This window comes from Sinohyriopsis cumingii, unplaced genomic scaffold, assembly GCF_028554795.1.
Source record: "Sinohyriopsis cumingii isolate HCF-2022 unplaced genomic scaffold, ASM2855479v2 utg002414l, whole genome shotgun sequence".
Lineage (NCBI taxonomy): Eukaryota > Metazoa > Mollusca > Bivalvia > Unionida > Unionidae > Sinohyriopsis > Sinohyriopsis cumingii.
Window position 1 is genome coordinate 16576 of NW_028316202.1, and position 19574 is coordinate 36149.

The window sequence follows — 19574 nt, forward strand, 5'->3', positions numbered from 1 at the left end:
GGTTTTTCAAGAATGTCCACATCAGTACATACAAAAAACACATTTGCATCATTTGTGTGTAAGAAATAAACATACTCTGCCAATTTATACCAATGTACAGAACTATCATTTTCGATTTACTGTATTGTAGAGAGAGAAAGAGAGAGAGAAATGTTCTGCAGGCATTTGTGCAACAAAAAACTCTTTAATTATACAAATTAGTCAAATACTGAAGAAAAAGCATGGGTTTGGAAAACAGAATGACAGCTAATGTCTTCGAAAAAATAAGCAGATGAGCATGTTTGAAAACGCTATACTTTTCTGAAATAAAACAATATTGGTTTTGTTTGCCCACTTTCCTGATCACACATTACCGCATCCGCGGTACGTTTTACTTATACCAGTCCACACGACAATTGAGAGATGCATGACTTCATAATTATACACACAGTTCGAGGCCAATGCAGGAAAACAATAATAAAACACAAACTTCAGAGAGGCAGTGTATATTTAATGACTTACACTGTGTATTTTGCCCTGTATTTCCATTGACGAGTATGACGAATTTGTGTATGCGTGTCCTCTCCCTTTCTGGAGAGTATATTATAGGGATTTAGATCATCTTCTCTAATATCAGGCTTATTCTTTTCTTTCAGGAAGAAAGAGAGAAAATAGAAAGAGTAAGTAAAAAATAAAGATACTCTGCGTAAATAATCACAAATCATGTATTACTTACATTTAGTATGTGATGTCTGAGACGAATATATTTAAGAAAAGTAATTATTATCCAAAATTTTTATTCATACCCTTGTCTTATTGGTTCTATATCGCGCATTTATTGCTCTTGTGGGAAAAAGAAATAACGTCCTTCTTTTAGCAAATCCGTACAAACCGACACTTGTATTGGCTAATTAATTATATCTTTTTTTCATGATGTGAATATTATAGTTCTACATTGACCTACCAGCTGTCCATCCTGTTAAATTATTGACTGCCCGGCCTTGAACTTTACAAGCCTTGACATGATAATTAGTTGCACTTTCTAAATATATACTATGATTAACATTGTTTTGTTATATCTCACTTTTCAAGGTCACAAGCAGGGATATGTAACCATGAAACTTGATTTTAGAAATACGGACAACACTTTCTTATCCTATTCAACAAAACATACGGGATGCGTAGCTTGAGTATAATATAGTCCTGTAGTTGTTAAAATGATAATGTCACAGAAATTACCGATTTACTTGTATGACCTTCGGTTTTGTTTAGGCTACAATTAATTATTGAGCGCCAACAGATGAAATTAACATTATGTGAACGTTTAGTTTATATGTACATATGGCCTAACAATCCCTGCGCAACTATGTTTCAAAGCACAGCAGGCACAAATCTAATTAGTGATCACAATTACTCTGTAAATGGTGTATTGTCTACTTCATTAAATAGATAGTAAATAGTGTCTAAAACTCTGCACATAACATTATCGAATATATACATTCTACACCTTCCGTTTCATAGCAACATTAGTTATATTTAAATGTCCGATTGATTTTCCACTGAAAATATGACGGAGGCAGTACAAATGGCGTAACTATGTTTCAAAATAGCCGCCAAATCTCAAATTCGTGACCATACTTACTCTATATTGGTAAATTTTCTAAAGTGTATTTGGTTTCATTGGTATTAAATAGTGTCTGAAACACTCTTCAGAACAATGTCAAATATATACATTCTAACCATTATCTTTGATGGCAACGTATGTTAGATCTAAATGTATGTTTAATTTCTCGCTGAAAATATATCGGTTGTAGTCCAAAATATGTGCGTTAGCTCTGTTATTTCGCCTGTAAGCACAATGAGTTTGTTGCTGCTACTCCTTCTAAAATATTAAATAACGGATATCATTAACATTCTTGTAAAACCCGTTCCTCCGGAATGGATGGTCATTTGAAATTAAGTTTGTCCTAGCGATGCCATTCAGGCATCGAATATTCCTGTCACGGTGGTGATCTTGAAAACCTTGTTATCAATATTTTTTCCTGAATCAGTGATTATATCAGCATAGCGATTTCGCCGAAATACTAATATTGATGCTTATTTGGTTTTAAATTAAAAAAATGCCCACGCTGCTGGTAATATGTTTGCCAATTGGCATCCTGACAAGCTTGGAATAACTACGTATTCCTCATGACTGTTCAACTCTAAATTGTGCTTTCCTTCAAATCCTTCTTACAATGTATAGTATATACGTAATAACTAGAAATGTTGTTAATCTTATATGAAGTATGGCACAATGGCATCCATCTTGAACATCTTGTCATTGCTGTTGTTACGACTCTAGATCTTTAACTAAATAGAGTAAAGAATTTAAACAAGAAATTACAAAAGACATTTCATATATCTAGATTACAGATGTGAATATTCCAAACAGACATTATTGTGATTTATATTCCAAATAATTTCAAATGTCCTATCATAATTTCAAAAGTAAATACTGGTTTGGAACGAATTTCAAAAGTCTTGAATGTGCTGATGTACGATAATGACACAATCAAGTGTGTATTTTAATGAGCCGCTTAGATTGCCTATAGTATAAATGGGGGGGTGTGGGTTGTTGTTAATGAAGTCATTACGGTCACTCTCGCGAATATATGGTTGAAATCCATTGGATGCGGGCCGACGTCTGTTCGGACTAGCGTCCATCTCAAGTTTGAGTAGATCATATTTGCTCTTCCGGTGATAACATCCTTCATAAATTGTCGTTAGGTTGGTGCGCTATCTTCAACCAACCACGACTACAGTTATCACGAGATAAGTACAACGAACTTCAATAACAATATTACTTGACATGAATTTCAACGTGGGTCATATTCCTTAAATGTTTGTCAGATCCACGGAGAGGTTTTCTTTATTGTCTGTGTTTATTATGCAACGAATCAATGTCGCATAACACACCAACAGGGTTTAACCAAGTGATATTATCATAGCGGCACAGATTATGGTATTGAAACGATATGATTACAAAATCACTTCGTCGTCAGATAATTTACAGGCACCCGCCGCTGTCATATTTTTACAAATATATTCCCGATACGTTCCGTGGACGAAGCCATTCTGTATATTATTACGTGCCGCTGATATAATACGCTTATCATCCATGGTCTTCTTGTCACTCAACAGTTCGCGACGAACTCAGACATTGTGTTCACATATGTAATACTTTAGTGACCGTATGTATGACTACCGTGAACACTACCTTGATATGTGTTGGCGCCATTATCCTCAACTCGAAAAAATCAGTCATATTGATACATATCCAATAGGGAGACCGGTTCTAATTATAATTTTCCGCGTAATTATTTTGTTCTAAATATTGTCAAGTCGCTAAATGTCAGTCTAGCAAAAAAGGAAAACAAACAAAAACAAAGCAAAATAACACCAAAACCACATTAGTTTCACGTATTTCTTTATCGAACGAAATTAATCTTTATAGCTAAATGTAACCAGGAATGATGTTTGTTCTCGAAACAATCAGAACACATGGTTGCCTTTTGTGTAATTACCCACACACTGATTTTTGAGTATATTGACATAAATGTCAGCAACGAGATTACATTACGATTGACATGAATCTTAGAAAGAGTATGATCATTTCTGTGGGATCGGTAATATTAGACATTTAACTTTTTTCTAAATGTGGCAAAATTTCAATGATTTGTATCCATTTCATGTATCGGCGGTCCTGCAGCGTGTCTTTAGCGATTTGTATTACCAGTCGTGCAAATGATACTTATTCGTCGAATCGTCCTTGAAAATATTACAAGCAAATTCACATTCGCCGAAATGTGACTGAACAATCACCGTAGCTCACGCTGCTGTAACAACTAAACTATGTAACTTTGTAATGTTTTATTGTTATTTATTAATCAGGAGATTAATCGATTCAATGGGGAGCCCGTATGTATCCGAACCCATGTCGCCGCTAGTAGATGAGTGATCCATACATCAGGATATTCTAATGGAGTCTAGGTGCATTGCTGATTATGTAATTTTTAACAAATTGTATACTATTAAGTGAATTTATTTGGATAAGCACACAAATGGCAGAAATAGCACCATCTCAATGTATAGCAGAACATCCCACTCCTGAAGTGGACATATTCCAAAAGGACCTCGGAGTGGACATTGCCAAGTACAAATATGTGGATACACAACGTGTACAGGATATAGCAAAAGCCACACCAAAGTTTTGACGTCGAGGAAAAGGAAACAAAAGTTGTTCAGTACATTTCAGTGGTATAATTTACTGTCATATGTATCTGCATTCTCATAATACACGTTTTACAAATGCTACATGGTTATAAAAATATAGTCTCCTATACAAAGTGAAATATATTAACCGGATGAAACAGATTTAATCGCGACACTGAAAACTGTACTTTGGAAATTTCTGCAAAATGTGGTACAGATACCAACGTGAATTTATATGTCATAGTCAGATCAGGGAACAGTTGTAGATAACTGTGTTGGAAAGCAGAAAACCACTGTTGATGTTCGGAAAACCACAAGTAAGGTCAGGCCGTCGTAGAAGAGTTTTACGAGTTATATCCTGATGAATACGACACTACAACTACGCACAAACACGCATTCACCACAAGATTATTTATCTAAAATAATGCCATAGCTGATTCCGTGAATATATCAAAATTTGTCGACGACACAATTACAGCTGATGCTGATTTTAAGTTGTCTTGTTGGGTTGTTTATAATTTATCGGACGGATGAGTGCAGATATTCCCACAGATAAAACAGCCGACCTTGAAAACCGTGGATCGAGTCTTGAGGAAATACAAGTAGAACAAGATTAAATAAGTTCCCGTACAGAAGAAATTGCAGATATCGAACACGTTCGAGCAGGGGTAATTCTGCTACATGACAAATTAGAGGAAAGATATGCCATTTATTGTGAGCCTTACGGAGCCTTATTGCGACTATATTTCGTTCCCGGGACTATATTTCTCAGAGGGAATAGCGGTTGTTAGTTTTTATCTACCTCGAAGGTAATAGGCATTCTAGCTGTAAGACGTATCGCCTAAAAATGGCATCAGCCACAAAATGAATCACTATGTCACCCGCACTACATGTCCCTTCCTCGGCACTAACGATTTCATCCAAAGTACCTGTACCACAAGCACCTGCATCATCAGGAATTACATCGGTCTGCGTGGGACATCGTTCAATGGTGGATAAACATACTCTTACTCTGATTGTTAAAATGTGTGGCTGCTTCGAGAGGTTGTCTGGGTATAATTTGAGCTATGGTGTGGAATTTGTTAAAATGGCCGCTGCGGTTGTCGGAATAGTCGCCTGTGATACAGTAGTGGCGTTAATCATACCGATATCAGCAGGCTAAACCGCGTGGAAATTGTAACGAGATAAACCACAACGACGATGATAACAAATATGGTTTATGTACCAATGAGGTTGCAGCGATTAGTTGTCGTGTAGTATTCAGTCTAATCAAGATTACGTTGCGCAGTATGTACACGTTCCTGAAGTAAGGTCTATTCGATTTTCTCAGCGGCGGCTTCCCTTTGTCAGCCAACGTTGGTAAATTTGTATGCAGCTACGCGTTGGCCGCGTCGTCGCAGGGAAGTGTATCATAACATTTGTCCCTCTCCACTGTCATCATGTGTCTATATATGATGAATTTTATACAACATGTTTTACTTAGCTCTGAACGGTGTTACCTTGGGGGATCCGGGTGAATTATATTTAACAATCGAAATAGTGCTGGCCACGTTCAAAATCTCTTTGAAGGGATTGCATTAAGTAATTTCGTTTGTCTATATTCTTATGGGCCTATTTCAAGTGTTCAGCTGACATTTCTACTATCATTGTTGTGACTATCTCCGCGGGTTATTTAAACACAGAGACACGTAAACGGCAAGTACAACGACGGGTGTTACATTTCAACAAGATTATAAAAGACATAATTATGCTATGACTGACTGCCAGCATAGATACAACTATGTATTGTACATTTCAGCGTGGTTTTTACTAACCATAATGCGAACTTGTCTGAGTTCGGATCGTTGGTGAATTTGTATGGGTTGATTAAAACTATATTTATCTCATATGAATATATATCAACAGCTTCACCTCAAATATAAGTCCATGTAAACTAAATCAGTAAACTCGAGCCTACTCTCAGTAAGTTTTATAATGTATACGTGATAAGCATGGATGTATTTGTGGAAGTGTTCGGAAAGGAGCGAGTTTATAAGAGTATCAATCTTCATGTGGTGTAGGCTAAGATCAGGATATATTAACAAGGTCACGATACGATTTATGGAATTCATGTTGAATTTTGTCATCAGAGATATCTCAGGAAATTGCTATTGTGATAAATGCATACTTATGTCGATTATAAGTCTTTATGTTGGCACAACGGATGAATCATATGACATGAAAAACAATACATTAACAAATATACCAATACTTCCTTTGGAAACCAACCTGGTAAGGAAATAATAAACGGATCTCTATATATCTTTATTAGCGTTAGTCTCTGCAATTTACACATATTCGACGCCGTTCCCAAACACGTGAGTCCTGATGCAGGGTCAGTACTTGATTTTATCGTCATTACTCATCGGGAGTGCATGTATTGTATCGCACCGAATGGGCTGCAACTCGTCGAAGGAACTTTGACGATGGCAAATAACGGCGGTAATAAATTCATAAACAAATTTGTAAGATCAAATCGCTATTGGTGACGCAAATAAATGAATATACGAATTCCCATTGCTACAGTGTATGACATCTATATATTACTATTCTATGTACATATCGATTGTCGGGGAGAAATACCCGACATATAGTCCCTATGATTTTAAAGAATGTTCATTCTACATCAATGGCTAAAACTTTAATTATTAACAGCGTTTCGTTGCCATTGCTTAATGGGTGTATGAAATGTGGTATCGAAACGAATCACAATATCGTCCCAAATATTTTAGATCCTTCATATGTCACCGATGTAATATTTAGAAATGTCACTGATGATAGGTATAAGCTGTGTTTTTTTTTAACAATGTCCGGGACAATCGCGTGGATGAACGGGGAAAAACATTGTTGATATAAAAATGAACCACATATGACTAGAACGAAAGGCTAATCAGTGGTTTTCATTACAAATCCAGTTGCTTTTAAATACGACTGATGGATAAATGCAAAATGCCATAACGAGGACCCGGAAGCACACAAACGATCCACATAAATGTTGTTGATTCCACTCTTGGACGACAAGCCGCTCGAGAATGAACAGCAAATTCGAGCCAAAGTTGCAAATTAACACGAGTCACTCTCCGACACATTATATGCGATAAATATCGAATATGAAATGTTCGAAGAGACCTTCGGTAAAATACAGCATTGAGAGTGATCCTCACTTACTAAACATGCGAATTAAATTCAACAGTACCTAATTAATCTATCAATCTATAAATTATAATTTATATGATGTTTATTGTATAATTTACTAGCTGTTTAAATCATTCTTATTGTTATCCTCACCGACCTGACAACCAATTTATTGTCATTTATATCAATTCAATTCAGGTACTTATTACGATATAGTTGAAGTGTAAATTAAAAATCATTCTCGCTCCAGATTTTATATTTGACTTATTACAATCAAGTCATATTTTCCCTTATGTAGTAAACCTTATTTCAAGATAATATAAATGTAATACTCCTTATATAATGTCCATTCATCAAAAGACGTTATATAATGAATTAATTGAATAGGGCAAATATATATATCCTGAACTTGTGTGACATTTTCATGTACCGAACTGTACATCAAAACAATGATAGTAATCAGGCCTTGTATAAAAAAACAAGGCTGTCATGGTTATGAACTGTAGCTTTAATCAATGTTTCTTTATCATTGAATCATTTGTGTTTTGGTTGAAAATAAATCAAGACTGTACTTCCTTCTCCGTTCCTTAGTCTACTGGTAACATACTCTAATGTAGTATTATCAAGACCTAGTTTGGCCATTACAAAAAGAAAATATATTTAGATTGCACGTGAAGATAATATGATATGTATTAGGGCGATTATATTTTTATTAACTGTTTCAGCTGTATATACACTCTTCAAAAAGGCAATTATTATTGAACCTTTCTAGCTGATATATCTCGAACCATTAACTTTCTAATCCTTGAAGGTCTAATCTTCTCCTGGAAAACTGGAGCATATATGAGTCAAATTAGATTTCCTTGATATGATATATTCATCTCTGAATGATGCTTAGTTATTTCACATAGCAAGGGACTGATCGAGGTATTTACTTACCTTTGGGACATTGCGCTTGATATTTGATAGCTCATTGTGTATATATACAATGCACTCATACTACTCTTTCTCAAATGTTATCTTACCTATATGCAAGATAATATCAATATTGAACATGTATCACTTTTAGCTCTAACAAACTGAATAAAGTGTTCACTTAATTTATACATGATGCTGAAAAATGAAAGTATATGTGTAGGTGATAAAAAGAGCAAGGACATTAAAGATATAGGACAAAGTGTAGGAGGTCAAGTAATGTGGAGCAAATATGAATAGATTATACATTACATTGTTTTGTTAGAAATGTCAATGTGCTGCCCTAACATTTTATGATTGATATGTATGGCTAATATGGAATACTCAAAAATACATTACCTGTTGTAATTTAGTGTACTGATGGTAGTCACTCAGGATCTCTTAAACATGTATAAATTTAGCATGTACATGTCATTTAGTTAGAATACGTCCATAAATTATATCTTCTTTTTCATCTTTATATGGTATCCTGAGAATGTTTAATTCATACTCTATGGAGATTTAAACCCAGGCTTGTGGGCCTCAATTTAAATATATGTAGAGTACAAATTAAATGTTATCTAACCTGTATGATAGTATTATTTGTATTCAGGTTCAGGGGCAGGTACCCTTGCCGGGGTTTATACAGAATGTGTCTAATTATGTCATATGTCCAATAACCTATATATGGTTAAAGTAAAAGTTAGACCTGGTCACGCATGCATTCAATATAGATTCTTTCAGTAACAGGTGTCATAACTGTTTTGTCATGCATACCTTTATATAGCAATTATTCACTTTATTTGGATCCTCATGCATCCATATTCGTATGGAAAGTCATATTTACATACCCCGAGAAGTAACTATGGCAAAAGTCTATGTTAAAGTACTCTGACATATTTGGACATTAAACAAACAGGACAAAAAACAAACAAAAAGATATTAAAATAGGACTGATTGCACACTAGACTGACATATGCAACTAGCCAACGAAAGTAGTTGACTAGGAAATCTCAGTCAATAGGATGATTTTTTATAATTTTTTGTCCAAATTTGTTGATATACAAAAATAGTTATTTCATGGCTTCTCTACATTAAAGGTAACATGTCTCTAACAATAGAGTTATGCCTATATTACTGAAATGTGACAATGTAAATGATAATATACCTCATTAGTCGAAGACCTGGTGTGAAACAGAAATTTTTAAATTTAGTATGCAAACTTTGCCTCATTGTATATGTTATATACATATATTGTACATAAGAAACAGTTTAAATCTTGTCTTCTCTCTAAACATTATTTTCATGACCCATGTTTGTATCAAATTGGTGTCAGATACCTGTGTACAAACAAACACCAGCCACTTCTTCAACAAATCCTTGACTGACAGGTACAGAAACTAAAACTATGCAAAAGTAAATAATATATGACAATCCTTGATATTAAGCAATGTTGAACATTGCTAATTGTTAATGGTGGAAATATATACAAAATTATTCACTTGGTGTGAATCATCATTACCTGAGCACTAGGACAAGTGATATTGGTACATGGCACAATGTGTATCTCATGAGAAGAAGAGTACAAGTTGTTTTTGTGAACCAATGAGAGCAAAAGTCTATTACGATCAACAATCAGGGGGCATAACTCAATCAGATAATGATGTAGAATACATTCATTTGAGACCTTGTCAATATAGCACTGCATATAAGATTTAGTTGATATCAATAGGACCAAGCAAAAGTTATCATCAGACAGAGTTCTGTACTAACTAAAAATTGGATACAGTTTGAAGAAGCATCCCCGGCCGAATCATACTTGAGACTTGCAAAGATGGCTCTAACAGCTGTCTCGCTTGGCGCTCAGCATTCAGAGGTTAATGTTAGGACTGGTCGGCCTTGTGTCAGGATAATATGACTAGGTGGGACATCATGCTACATGTCTGCGGTATGATGCCCCAGTGCTAGACATTAATATAAACTGACACAATGTAGACATCATAGCGATATGACTGAACAATTGTCAAAGCTACATTAAAAATCCAAGTCACCCACCCAACCACACATGCATACAATTTAAGTTGTTTAATTCAATAGTTAGTACTGTCATACAAGTATATCTATACTTTGTAGTAGAATTCATTCGTACAGCTGATCATGGTGAAATCAACAACTGAACTGCTCGAGCATTTGATTGGTTCACTGAGATTTGAAGGTCAGAATAGGGCTGCTTCTGTAAAATAATAAAAGTTAACTGTTCGAGATTGTTCTGAATCAGATATTTTTTATTTTATTTTAAACACCGAACAGGAAATATATAGTGAAGATAGATGTTTCCTGTAGATTTTTATGTAGTTGTGCTAGCCTTCGTAAGATGCGTTGAGAGAGAACATGTGATTCTTGGAAAATATATTGAGAGAGAACATGTGATTCGTTGAGAACATAATGAGAGAGAACATGTGATTCGTTGAGAATATAATGATAGAGAACATTTGATTCATTTATAATATATTGAGAGAGAACATGTGATTCATTGATAATAAATTGAGAGTGGTATATCTTGGCATCCGTCCGTCTACGAGAGACGATGGCATAGCTCCAAAGTACGCTTTTGCTTATCCTTCTTTTTAGCTCTCTTTTCAGCTTGCTTTATTCTTCTCGTTTCCTCTGCGTTTTGAACTCCCTGCCTGACAGCTAGACGCCAGCTGGAACGGTTGTTTGCATAGCTCTCCCAGTCGTTGACATTGATGTTTGCTGTCTTCATATCCTTCTTGCAAACATCTTTGTAGGCAGATGTGGTCGTCCAGTTGGTCGTGCACCTTCTGCTGACTCCCCATATAACAGGTCCTTGGGAATGCGACCTGGATCAATTCTCTTGACATGGCCGAGCCAGCGAAGGCGCCTCTCGCTGAGTATGGAGAACATGCTGTTCATGTTGGCGCGTTCTAGAACCTCTGTGTTGGGTACTTTGTCCTGCCACTGGATGTGCAGAATGCGCCGCAGACATCTCAGGTGGAAGCTGTTGAGTTTCCTCTCGTGTCTTGCATAGGTGGTCCATGTTTCGCTGCTGTAGAGAAGTGAGCTGAGCACGCACGCTTGGTAGACACGCAGTTTGGTCTTCTCTGTGAGGTTTGGGTTGTTCCAGACTCTCTGGTTAAGTCTGGCCATCACTGCTGCTGCCTTGGCAATCCTGCTGCCCACCTCAGAATCAATGGAGAGTGAGCTGAAGATGTTAGACCCGAGGTATGTGAAGTTCTCGACAACTTCCAAATTGTACCCATCGATGGAGACAGAGGGAGGGGAGTCTGTGTCCTGTGCCATGACATTCGTTTTCTTCAAACTGATGGTCAGTCCAAATTCCTTACATGCATGGGAGAGGCAGCATACCAGCTGCTGAAGTCCATCTTCCGTGTGTGATGTCAAGGCTGCATCGTCGGCAAAGAGCAATTCACGGATGAGTATCTCTGTGACTTTAGTCTTAGCACGGAGACGGGCGATGTTGAACAGCTTGCCGTCAGCCCTGGTATGGATGTACACTCCCTCGCTGCAGTCCTTGAATGCGTACTGGAGAAGCATGAAGAAGAATATTGCAAAGAGCGTCGATGCATGGACACAGCCTTGTTTGACTCCGCTAATGACTTGGAATGCTTCAGATGTTGCGCCATTGAAGCACACTGTGCTGTGCATGTTCTCGTGGAACGACATAATGACAGCAAGCAGACGTGGGGGGCAGCCGATCTTTTGCAGGAGTCTGAGGAGTCCACTCCGACTAACCATGTCAAACGCCTTCGTCAGGTTTATGAAGGCAATGTAGAGGGGCATCCACTGCTCGCGACACTTCTCCTGCAGCTGACGTAGTGAGAAGATCATGTCTACACTTGACCTGCCGGCTCGAAATCCACACTGGGATTCTGGGTAGACGCGGGAGGCTAGGATCTGCAAGCGCGCCAAGGCAGCACGGGCGAAGGCCTTTCCGACGATGCTGAGGAGGGAAATGCCCCGATAGTTGTTGCAGTCGCTACGGTCTCCTTTGTTTTTGTACCAAGTGACGATGTTGGCGTCACGCATGTCCTGTGGGATGTATCCCTGTACCCAGCAAAGGCAGAGGAGTGTGTGTAGGGGCTGGAGCAGTGCTGGTTTTCCGCTCTTGAGCACTTCAGGCGGAATGCCGTCGCTTCCAGGAGCCTTCCCACAGGCAAGGCAATCGATGGCTTTTCCGAGCTCTTCCAGGGTGGGCTGTGTGTCTAGCTCCTCCATGACAGGCAGGTCTGGAATGGCATCCAGGGCAGTTCCAGTGACATTGTTTTGGGTTGCATATAGCTCGAGATAGTGCTCAAACCATCGCTGCAGTTGTTTATTGACCACTGACCTACAGCAGATCGACGATGAACGGAAGACTGCCGTCATTGACAGAGAACTCTCCCGACCGAACATCGACATTGCCTGCCTCCAGGAGACCCAACTGGCTGACAGCGGCACCATCAGGGAAGCCAATTACACATTCTTTTGGCAAGGGAAGCCCTTGGATGAACCTAGGCAGCATGGTATAGGCTTTGCCGTGAAGAACACGCTAATCGCCTTCATTGAACCTCCATCATCAGGTACTGAGAGAATCCTTGTCCTCCGGCTGTCAACATCCTTAAGCCCGGTCAACATCTTAAGTGTGTTTGCCCCAACCCTCTACTCCACCTACGAGGAGAAAGACAAGTTTTATGAGGCTCTGGATCAGGCAATATCCAGTATCCCCAACAATGAAAGCCTTTACTTACTAGGAGACTTCAATGCTAGAGTGGGAGCTGACCATGAGGCTTGGTCCACCTGTCTCGGCTTTTACGGAAGGGGCAAGATCAACGAGAATGGTCAGCAACTGCTGGAGTTGTGCTGCTCCCATAGCCTATGTGTGACCAACACTTTCTTCAAATGCAAGGAGATCCACCAGGTGTCATGGAGACACCCACGTTCACGCCACTGGCACCAGCTAGATCTCGTCATCACCAGGCGTGCAGAACTGGCCAGTGTCCTCCTTACCCGCAGCTACCACAGTGCCGATTGTGACACGGACCATTCCCTCGTGGCCAGCAAGGTGCGAATATTACCCAAGAAGCTGCACCACGCCAAGAAGAAGGGTCACCCACGTATCAACACCTGCTGTGCAAGCAACCCAGAGTGGTGTATATATATATATATATATATATATATATATATATATATATATATATATATATATATATATATACTGATACATGTATATTGGTGCATCAAGTGATGGCAGGGGAGGGTTTATTATGTTTACATTAGCTATATCCAGACAGATATAGTAGTTGGGTGCTTTAATAGATCATCTGTACAAACACAGTACCTGTAAGGCTAATTTAGGGCAGTCAAACTGCACAATCTAGGTACCTGTGAGGATAATTTAGGACATTCAAACTGTAAAATCTAGGTACTTGTAAGGTTAATGTAGGATAGTCATACCGAACAACTATGACACCTGCAAGGTAAATTTTGGACAGTCAAATATCATTAACTGCTGTTGTAAAAATCTTGATACTATATAAGTACTCCCTCATTGTAACACTGTTTATGAGAGCCATGCTAAGAAGACTGCAGGCTAATTGTGAGGTCACCTTATATTAAGATATTATAAATATATGTAGTACAAGATAAAATGTAAAATGGAAGGGCATAATAGCTCTGTAAAAATAAGTATAGAAGCTGATAAAATAAAAATTTGAATATAAAAGCGTCATTCTCAATGCTATTGTAAAATAAAAACAATTTTTTTGTTCTGAATCTAATAAACCTAAGAATATTTCATTGAAATGTATTTCTAGATCTTGAAATCAATACAGTTGCAAAGTATACTAAGAGTTTAATAATGTAGCAAATGTTTTATCAGTAGTCATACTATAATAATGTCTTCATTAGTGCTTGACTTCCTGATTAATGCTCGATTCCCTAATTAGTACTTGACCAAATCAGTAACCTATGGTATAATTATATGTTATACGTATACTTGCACATATAAAACACTTACAATCCAACATCTCTGACCCATTCAAACTGTTACAGTGTCCATCTTATCTTTCCTGTCTATCATAGTATTCACCATTTGCCCTGCTGGATATCAAGTCCAACATTTCACATGTGGTGTCAATAATTTCAGCAAATAATAATGATAATAATAGTAATAAAAGAGCACGGATCAGTTAATTCGTTTGCTGTTATCTTCCCTTTTTTTAGCAACAATAGTCTGCATGAATTGATTCAGGCAAGGTTAATTTTATTCAGGCATACCACCTCTAGTAACACCATCTCATACCAGTAATGTGAACATAAAATAAGAAACATAGTTACTGAACCTAGCCAGATATAAATGTGCTAATAGAGAATAAATTAATTTTAGCAAGATAAATAACTATCACAATCAAACAACAGCATTTACCTCCCTTCTCTTTTGTATATGTGTTTTCACCACGCTATATGGATTATTTTAATGAGTTATAGCCACTGCATGTGATTTAAATTGAACAATATACAATATATAATTATAACAGATAATCATATATTATAGGTGAAAGAAACTGTACAATATGTAATTATAATTGTATGTGGTATGAATTAAAGAAACTGTCCAGCATGTAATTATAATTATCAACCATGTGAAATATTATGATTGTTTACACTACGTATGATAATAAATGAACTGGTATGAACAGAGTTTAACAGCATATCAGCACACTACTGGCTTTATATTACCAATTATAAGCTAGGTTTTAAAAATGCTATGATAAAAAGATCCAAAAAAATTAAGAAGAAAAATTCTTGCAAATATGATGTCCTACAGGATGAATAATAATATGTAAATTTGTTAAAATTCCTTAAATGTTATAAAAAAGATAATTTCTTTTAAAAGCATCAAAATAAAGGGTAACACATGATATATATATATATATATATATATATATATATATATATATATATATATATATATATATATATATATATATATATATATATATATATATATATATATATATGTTTATAAAGTCAAACAATATTATGATAGTACCTCATAGAGTTTCTTAACTGAGTTCACATCTCACAATTAAACAGTCACATTTTAAAATGGGAATTTCTAAATGTTGACAGACGAAGTCTATGTCAATAATTGTGCATCTGATGAAGCACCTGCATGTATAGACTTGGTTTATAAACTTATGACACTTTTAGCTGATTATTTGCTATAACATCCGATTGCAATTGAGGCAACAAGGCAGCCAACCTGGGTTAGACAAATAGGCATGTGATGGATATATTCAGGGTGGGAATAAGGTGTACTAGATGGACAAGTATATAATGGGTGGAAACGTGTGTTAGATGGAGAAGTACAGAGTGAGGAAAAATGAATTACACATATGGAGAAGTACATAGTGGGAAACGTGTGTTAGACAGATGGACAAGTAGGTGAATGAACAATGAATGAAAAAATGGAGAGACTGATGAATGGACATATGAATAGCATGTGCCCCGGTTTAAAAAAAATGGACTGAAACAAGATTGAAAATGAATGGGTTACCATAATAGGATTAAGTGAAAAGACTAAAACACACTGTATGCAAATGAAATGTTTATAATGTTTATGATAATGAAGTATAAGAGTCTCTACAAACCCTCACCATAAATAGTAATGCATCAATGAAATTGGAAAAGAAATATAATGGTAAGTATACAACAACAACCACACATAAATATTCTTATAAGACTTACAATTTTGACACGATACGCATTGCTTTACACACCATGACACTAACACAAAAGATGAAGTTATACACTGCCATGAATATTGTAGTTACTCTAATAAAGGCTCTTCTAATAAACACCCTCCGCCTCCATTTTTTCTTCAAAGAAGAAGAAATTCCTATGTTATCAAGGCATTAAATCCATTCATATTAATGACTGTTACACATCCTATATATCCTTTATGGTATGTCGAAATAACTAATACAGTACATGTGTAATCCAATGACTGTTATACATCCTATATATCCATTATGGTATGTCTAAATAACTAATACAGTACATGTGTAATCCAATGACAGTTATACATCCTATACATCCATTATGGTATGTCCAAATAACTAATAACTAATGACAAAATATAATGTCTCTCCTTATTTAGTTTTTTGCATGGTCAATTTCAGACATAGAGAAGAAAACCTGAGGGAGTAAAAAATGTTGTCATTACCTCTGGTGTTCTATCCCATGTCTCAAGTTTTTCATGGATACCTTTCCTAAAGTACTTAGACGAAACTTTGCAAACACATTTATCATATGAGCTAATTCATCCCTGACGAACATGTTGCTACTTGGAGATCCAATATGGACATTGCAGTTGTAAACTCTTTTGCATCTCCTGCTGAACATATTGTCATATGTAATTGGGGATTGTTCTTATCATGCTCTTATATATATTTGATTTCTATAGCATTCTTGACGTTCGGCCTGATTGTGCTTAAGATTTTCCATGATTATAACTACTAAACAAGAAGCTCATTCCAATTTGAGTTCAAGACTTAGTGGCATTTTCTATCATATGTGTTGTTATCCAGAGCAATCTATTGTTGCAAAGCATCGGTATCAATAAATAAATGGAGGTTAAGTTAAAACAATTTTGAATATCTATTTATATCAATATGTGAGGATCATAATATACTCTTGTGTTCATATAAAATTATAAACTATTTATTTATTTAAATTATTCAGTGCAAAGACAAGGTACACATTGAAGGTTTGGGCTATACAAACTAGATAGGGACTACTGAGAAATAATTCAAAAAGCGCTTGGATTGTAATATTGTGGTGCATCAGGACATTCAATAATTGTGGTACGTTGGGAATTTCAAGACACTCGAAATATCATGACATTCAAGACTATCGAAATTGATTACGGAACATACTGTATTTTATATTTGTGATAGGGCATTTAGTATTATTTGGGATTTAATTCATACTAATGTAAGTACCTTTTAAATATTCACTATATATTATAAAGTGTTTGTTGCACTTTTCATAAATTTTGCTTTCGCTTCTTTTCTACTGTTAAATGGATAAATAAACTTCTTATAAGACCAATCAGAAATCCCTATCGTTACCTAAATGCACTTAGTTTTAAAGAAATGACACGTCATTTAGGACTGATGTAGGTCTTTTTGAACACAAACAATATAATAAAGTCAGTAGCTATTGCAAGTGGTTTTATTTCAAAGATATCATGGTCACGGTTTTCATTGAAAGCTATGCATTAGTTGGGTCACCAATCCTCTATCTGATTTTAGTTTGGAAAATTATGGACCATTCATTTCGATAAGTTTTATATAATTTATTGCTGATTCTGCGAAGCTTATCCCTATTCAGATATTAAGGTAGACATTAGGTGCTTGTATCTTTTGCAATCAGGCACCTTATCTTTAGCTGAGAAATCATCTAGCTAAGGTGTTCTTACTCCGAGTGTAGAGAGCTGCTGTATTGTACTGCTGAATTCTACTTATCTAGCAGTCTGTTGCATGGATATAACGTGCTAACTAAATTGCATGTTTTCCAATTCACTATTCACCTTCATTACTTCTACACAATGCAACATTTGCTGTTTCTTATATCCCTGAACCTACATGCTGTCAAACTAATTCTTCTCATAAATACATCACATTATATAATGTCCTCTTCTAAGATTTTTCAAATTAATTTCAGTTATATATACTTCGACTTCTACAATCTGTGTGATATGGAACGGATACCCACATTTATTATAAGCTCATTTTTTTTCTCCGTTAACTTTACATCGTCAGAATCGTTCCGTATTTTGCGATATTGCACACCTCCATATTCCACTCACTTGCAGGACACGTGTTCCCAATAGTGCATTAGGAACTACTTTGTAAACAATTCATGTACACTCGTGTAGCAGACGCTTTGAGTTTAGGTTGATAAAATTTGTTTCTGATTGAACTAAAGCACATGTTTCGTGGACTGCCACATACTAGCTACTTTGCTGCATTCCGTGTTAACTTTACAATGTTTCGGATTTTGGCGATAGACGCCAGATTTCATAAAATTGGTGGGTAACCACAAATGACATGCAAGTTACAAAGCATAAACTGTCTCCTTTAGCTTTTAATAAGAATGGCAAAAATATACTTCGAGTATTACAGTTTTACATCCTGAATTTCCTCAAAATATACTTTCTTAGTTCTGCAAATACGAATTACATGAGCCATGCCATGGTTTCTCAAGCTTGATTATGCATTTGTACTGTTATTTCGACTACATTCCTAATGCAGTTACACACCCCTTACTCCAATCCAAATGAAATAAACATTATATTCCATAGCATCCATGTGATGATTGAAATTGAATAACTTCACATTTTTCCCACATTATAATTTTAAACATTCAATGGCAGAACAGATACACACTTGCAGATGTCAAGACGCTCCTCCGTCGCCGCTGAAATCCAATGTACTTCATGTAGAATTGGCACATCCAGTCCATAATCACGCAATTTCGAAGAAATGACACAATTACCTAACTCTGTTCATTCCAGATCAAATAGAAAACGCACATTCAATCACAATATGACTCCAAATTTCAATTTTTAGTAGACCAAAATGCCGTTTTCTTTCGAAAGTTATGTCTGGGCGGAATTTAGTGCGCATTAATAATGTTGTTGTTGTGTAATGATGAGTCTGTGCTTGTGTATTTAGTTTAGAATACGGCATACATTCAGTTAATTTGTTTCGTGTAGTGTATTTTTGTTTACATAATTAAGCCTTAGGAAGAATAAGAAAATGAGAAGATAATACAAAGTTTACTGCATTTATATGGGAAAATATGAACTCGTATTTTGGATAGATATACTGCACTACCAAGGTCATGCAGTATTTCCATCTGAAAAACTCTCTCATATTTCCCATATAAATGCAGTAACCTATAAATATAAAGAGAGAGAGAGAGAGAGAGAGAGAGCGAGAGAGAGAAATATATACTTACATATGTACATATACAGAGCGTCTAATGTTGCCACATCACTATGCATATATGTGTACATTCGTGTTTTGTTGATTTCTGTGTATATATAGACTGTATAGTATATATATATATATATATATATATATATATATATATATATATATATATATATATATATATATATA

At 36.0% G+C, this 19574-nt stretch overlaps 1 long non-coding RNA gene across 1 annotated transcript in view; it reads left to right on the forward strand.

The window, feature by feature from the left end:
* The first annotated feature begins 635 nt into the window (after window positions 1-635).
* The window catches only part of LOC149770752 (uncharacterized), a 60807-nt gene continuing 41868 nt past the window's right edge, over window positions 636-19574 (forward strand). The window contains exon 1 of the long non-coding RNA XR_016418477.1: window positions 636-659. This is a non-coding gene — a long non-coding RNA (uncharacterized LOC149770752). The remainder of the gene's footprint in view (window positions 660-19574) is intronic.